The following is a 6,515-nucleotide window of genomic DNA, read 5'->3' as shown; positions in this document are numbered from 1 at the left end:
GACCAGGCCGGCTGTGTACTATTCCTTTTCCACCAACTGCAGGCTATGCACGTGCTACGACAGGTTGGTGAGTAGGCAGCGGCTGATAGTGACATTAAGTAGTAGAGCGTGCTGCTCGTCGTACTGTTGTCAGTGAGCTGTCGTAACTTTGGTCAGATCTTTTGTCCATACCTTGGCAGGTACAGTACAAAAGATCCTCCAGTATCATACGGACTGGCTCATTTGGGCGGGAGTATTCCCGGCTTTGGGCGGGAGTGTTCCCGGCTTGCTCATTCCTTCTTCAGGTGACTACTGAATTATTTGAGAGTTAGTGCCTTGTGCGTGTAGCCTTGCTGTGCGGGTGGCCTTCCCTGATGGCTAGTATCCGTAGCTGCGGGAACAGGCGGAGTACGTCGACCATTGGGAGGCGTTTCCTGCGAGAGCAGCTTGCGTACTGCGCGTAAGGACGTCGCGTCTCTGAGCATGGTGGGTCCTGCGGATCCAGTTGGTTTTTGCGCTCAGACGTCCCTCTAAGGTGAGTCTTGCGGGTCCAACCGCGCAGACGTCCCTCTGAGGTGAGTCTTGCGGGTCCGACTGCGCAGACGTCTCTGTTTGAGGTGAGTCTTGCGGGTCCAACTGGGCTCTGCTGGGACCTACCTCTTCAAGTCCCCCCAGTCCAATGTTCTTCTCATGAATTTTTAATAAGTGAGGTGAACTTTTGGACTTAAGCAAGGGGTTTTGAAAAGGGTTTAGTTTTAAGGTTTTCCATGGGGATTCTTCCCGCGGAAGTCCTAATGTCACGTGCAGAAATTCCCGACTTTTCTGCTTGATCTTTGGGTATGATGCGGGTAGGTCTGTAACCTCCTCGCAAGTCAGGAGCGTTGAGTTCCACTTGTGTAGATTCTCCATGAGGTTTTGGTAGTTTTAAACATAGTGATCAATTATGTTAAACAACCAATTCCATCTCGGAGCTTCAAACAATCTAGTTCTCAACGTTCCCGCTATGCGGGGATGTTATTTCGGTTTCCGCAAGCATGGCCCAGAAGATCCTTCTTGGTTTCAATTCCCTGCGGAGTGCTAAGTATGTGAAGGGTTTTGCCTTGACACTGTACCCGCACTCGTCTTATAGTTACTTTACTTCCAAGGTATTCCTGGCGTCAATTCCTTGCAGGTGCTAAGTATGTGAAGGGTTTTGCCTTGACACTGTACCCGCACCCGTCTTATAGTTACTTGGTTGCCGAGGTATTCTTGGCTTCAATTCCCTGCAGGTGCTAAGTATGTGAAGGGTTTTGCCTTGACATTGTACCCGCACCTGTCTTATAGTTACTTGGTTGCCAATGTAAGGGGGTAAAGTCCCGCTTAATTTTGAATCTTTTTGAATCTTTTTGAAATTCGAAGAGTTGGTGAAAGGATAAGGACAGTCCAACTGTTGAAGGGACGTCAGCGTGGTCTGACGGTTTCTTCTGACAGTTTCAGGACGTGCATGAAGTTATGGTGACGTGACAGTATATGGTCATTCCAGACGCTTTTTCAGGCGCGTGGGCGTGAGTTTTCGGGCGCGTGGCCGCGAAGTTTACGACGCGCGTCCTGTCGACAGTTGTTGCCAGCTTGCATATTCCACGTGTCATAGTTTCATTGCACCTGCGCTTTTCCGTCTCTCCCGCATTAAATTCATCGCATTCATTGCGATGAGTATATAAAGGGAGGAGAGGATGCATCTCAATTCACAGTTTCACTTCATCTTCTAAGCGATTTCCGGCGAATACTCTAACTTTTCCGTCGAGCATTCTCCTGAAATCGTTCTTCTTTCCATCCTCCAAAACATGTCTTCTACTCATGATCTTGAAGTTACTGCTGAAGAGTCGGACGTGTATTCCAAGAACCCGACGTCCACTTCTGATAAGGACGATAAGAGTACTGCTGGCGAGTGCCAGTGTGCTCTTCCCGTCGACCAGTATCAGTACATTGTCAGGAAGTTCATGCTCGAGCCTTTCGAGCCTGAGTTCCCTGAGCCTCACCAGACTGTGTACGATGCCCCTAAGGGCAAAATAGGGGTGTATGCTGCATTCTTCATCTATGGGAATCTCAGGTTCCCATTGACGAAGTTTGTATACCGTGTTCTGGAGAGACACGGTGTGCACCTGACGGAGGTACACCCAATGGCGATCGCCAAGATCCGCCATTTTGAATGGGTGTGCCTCATTCTGGGTGTGGAGCCCCATGTCGACCGCCTGATGACCTTCTACTCCTGGAGGTGCATCCAAGGCTGGTACACCTTGGTCACCCGGATCAAGGGTTTGAAGATCTGTGCTACCAAGCGCAGTCTTCGGTCTTGGAAGCGGGAGTTCTTCTACATCTCTGCCCGTGTCGTCCCCATAGCGATGACATTCAAGAACGGGAGAGCACTTCCGAGCCTTCACGCCTCCAACTACCAGGAGGCGGAATGGTTTTCCAAGATTTCCCGGATCCAGACTCCGGTTTACCGCTTTGCGGAGTCCGGGATGGTTATGCTCGGGATGAGCCGGGTGTGGAAGGATGCCGGGGCAGAGGCGCCACAGATTCCTATCGTCCTCGAATATGGTTTGAACTCTATCCCTTACGGTATGCTTCATATTTTTTTGCTGATTTAGGGTTTTTCTTCTAACTGTTTGTCTATTTTCAGAGGGAAACAACTTGCAATCTCTTCTGCAGCCGCGGGAGAGCGGTGGTCCCACTCGGATGGGTACTCGTGCTCTTGATGAGAACGAGTTGCCCATCCTTGAGCAAACTGCGGATCGGTTTGTGGAGGTCTACCCGCCGGGCCACGAGATACTGAGCGCCACGCGGCCAGGTAAAAGATTATTTAACCCTCGCTCTCTCAATGCTCAAACCTCTGCTGAAATTCCTCTAATTTTGTCATCTTCTGATGAGGAATCCGCGGATGGTCCTTTCTTCGCGAGGAAGAAGGCTGCTGGCGGGAAGGGCAAGGCGAAGGTTGCCTCCACTGCCGATCAGGGGAACCGGTCTGAGTCAGAGACCGAAAGTGAAGAGGCGGCGGGGAACCCTGGTGATGGTGAGACCACTGTCCCGGAGGTTGAGACAACTGTCACCTCCGATCCGCCCAGTACGACGACGGTGACCGGCGTGAAGAGGCCGGCTCCATCGGGTTCGTCCCCGCCTGTCAGAACCTTCAAGCTCAAAAAAACTCGTAAGTGTAAATTAATCTTACCCGCAATTCTTTCCGCCATTGTTTTTAATATCTTGTCTTCATGCAGGCGTGGATGCTACTGCATTCCAAAGTGATGCGGGGAGGAGCAGTTCTGGACCCATGACGGTAGGTTTGGTCAACCTACCCGAGGAGATGACCCAGGCGGCTACGCCAGTTTGCAGTATTGGTTCAGTTGCTCATCCTATTGGTTCAGTGCGATCTTCACGGAATCCTTCACTGAGCCGGCGGTGATTGTTTCCGCGGGCTCCTCCGCAGCGGCGGCCACGGTTGTGAGTTCACCTCCAGTGAGTTCACCTCCGATGGTCTCTACCGCGACGGCTTCAACCGTGCCTCCGGCACCGGCGACTACCTCGTCCCCGGCCGGTTCAGCAGGTATGTTCGGGGCTTCTAGCCAATCTCTGCCTCCTTCCCATCTGCCTGACCTCTTGGATGGTTATCCGTTAGGTTCGGGTGATGGGTTTGGCGGCTACCGGCCTGTTGTCGACCCTACAGGTGCGTAGGGTTATTTTGGCCTTTTTTATATTTTTATCATCTTTTCCTAACTACTTTTTGTTTTTGCAGTGTCGGATTCGAATGAGGTGTATGTTCCGCGGTGGAGCATCCGCCGGGGAACAACCCTTCGGACGGCTGTGGACTGCGTCGAGTGGGCGTGTCACGCGGCCCCAAGTGGCGCGTTGGGGGAATCCATGTCTAGCTACCAGGAGGGTAGGCTGACAAATGAGCTTCGGATTCTCCTTGCCCGGATGCAGCCGCGCGTCGAGTTGCTTTGTCGTGAAAACGAAAAGTTAAAGGCTGCGCGTATCCAAGAAGTGGCTCAGGCGCGGGCTATCCGGGAGGAGAACAGGAGACTTTCCGCAATTGCTGCGGAGAAGGAAAAGGCCTTCAAGGCCCTCGAGGTTGAAGTGCAGGCCCGGCTCGAGGCCCGTTCCAAGGCTACCCAAGCTGTTAACGAACAGCTTCGGTTGGCTAAGGAAACTGCGCGGAACGCGACCGAGAGGGCCACCAAGGCTGAAGCCGTTGCTGAACCTCTGCGCGCCGAAAATGAGGAGCTTAAAGCCAAACTAGAGAGGCTTCAGCAGGCTCATGATGCTTTGGCTATGGAAGACGCCAAGAAGCTCCAAGAGATCTTGGATCAGAGGGGTATGCTTGACCACACTGAGCGTAAGCTAAAGGGCGTTGAAGAGGCTGCTGCTAAGGAAGTGTTGCTTGCCAACCTTAACAAAAATGAAGCTAAACGCGCCCGTAACCAAGCTCAAGCTGCCCTCCAGGAGGCTCTGATCACCAAGGAATGGCTTCTACGAGAAGCGTTGTCGCAAGTATGCGTAGCTTCATAATATCTTTACGCTTTTCTTTGTACTTAGAAAAGGTTTTGATACTTTTTTTTTGTAGGTTGTGCATCGAATCTTCACGAACACATCTTATGACGATGCCATGAGCGCAGCCCTCAACGCTTCTCATGAGGATGGGGAAAAGGCTGGTTTCTTGCTTGGTCTGGGGTTTGTTGAGAAGGGCATCCCGCCTTCCAACTTCCCTCTATATGATGTGGATACTGAAGCTGCTTATGACCAAGCAGTGAACTAGTATGCTGCCTTCCCGCTTCCGGTGGTGGAGAAGGTGAACGAGATTGCTGCTGCTGATGATGGGCTAACCATTCTCAAGACTTTCCTTGAACCGCCACAGCCAACTGATAGTGCGGGTACAAGTGGGTTTGGGGGGAGTGGTCCTGAAGTTTGAACCTTGAGATCCCTTCCCACCGTTAGGATAGATTTATATTTCTGTAGGCGGGTAGATACCCGGCCATTGTAATGTTTGAATTTTTTATGAAATATAAATGTTTGTGCGGGTAGGACCGCCAATTTCACTGGATGACTTGCTTTATAAACGTTGACTTGCTCATGCATATTATAGCTTAATTTGGCACTTGTTTTGCCGCATAAACAATATATGATTCGCTCGTGCATACTTTAGTTTAACAGCAATTTTCCAAGTGTTTTGAATAAGTTAACCGTTCGACGCGTGGTTGTCAATAGGTTAGTGTTCAGTTTCCTCTATCATGATTGTGCGGGTAGGACGGTCACTTTCATTTAGTGGGATGACTAGTCTTCACCTATAACTGACCTGCGTGAAGGTTTGCCGTTTTTTGTGTTTATGTGGGTTTTGCCGCCGTCCACACGCAACGACGTCTCCACTTATTTATGCGGTGAATACCGGCATATCAGTGTTTTGAATAAGTTAACCGTTCGACGCGCGGTTGTCAATAGGTTAGTGTTCAGTTTCCTCTATCATGATTGTGCGGATAGGACCGGCACTTTCATTTAGTGGGATGACCAAACTTTACCTATAACTGACCTGCGTGAAGGTTTGCCGTTTTTTGTGTTTATGCGGGTTTTGCCGCCGTCCACACGCAACGACTTCCCCACTTATCTATGCGGTGAATACCGGCATATCAGTGTTGGATAAGTTAAACCTTTCGACGCGCGGCTGTCAATAGGTTAAAGTTCAGTTTCCTCTATCATGATTGTGCGGATAGGACCGGCACTTTCATTTAGTGGGATGACCAAACTTTACCTATAACTGACCTGCGTGAAGGTTGTCATCTGTTTGAAATTTTTGTCGTTTTGTGTTTATGCTGGTTTTGCCGCTGTCCACACGCAACGACTTACTTCCCCACTTATTTATGCGGTGAATACCGGCATATCAGTGTGGAAAGTTTATAAATGTAAGATCATCAGCGTCAATGTGATAAGGAGAATCATTTCCATTAGAAGTGGCTCTGGGCCTTTTCTTTACAAGTTTGGAATTGATATACATGCAGCCTGTGTAATTGATCTCCCTTCCATGTTCTTGGGATGGGAGTATCATCGAGCCTTTCGAGCCGATATGCACTTGGTTCGGAATCTCGTTGTTTACGCAGTATGTAGTCTCCAACATTGAAGCTGTAGCTTCATTCGTGTTTTTCCCAACTGGGGTTCAACACGCATTAGCCTGCTCAGCGTTCATTACGCCACGAGGTGCGTGAGCGTCCCATCTCTGACAAATGCTTCAACGATGTCCTTCAAGTTTAAGCATTCCTCGGTGGTGTGGCCTCTTGTCCTGTGGAAGTCACAGAATTTGCTTTGATCAGCGTTTGGACGCTGTCGGATAATTGGAGCCTCTGTGTAACATCTGCCCTGATCCGACCAGACCCAGGTACCCGTTTCCCTTATCCGATCTCTTTCTTTTATGATTTAATATTTATTTATACTTATATTTTACTTTTAATAATAATATATAATTTCCTTCCCGCCTCTTTCTCTCTCTTTCTTTCCGCCGTCCCGTCCCTCTCCTT

Source organism: Bidens hawaiensis, unplaced genomic scaffold (genome assembly GCF_021521415.1).
Source record: "Bidens hawaiensis isolate Kalapana, Puna unplaced genomic scaffold, B.hawaiensis_p1.1 tig00070067_1, whole genome shotgun sequence".
In the NCBI taxonomy this organism is placed as follows: domain Eukaryota; kingdom Viridiplantae; phylum Streptophyta; class Magnoliopsida; order Asterales; family Asteraceae; genus Bidens; species Bidens hawaiensis.
The sequence above is the reverse complement of the archived record's forward strand: the minus strand, read 5'-3'. Positions refer to the sequence as shown.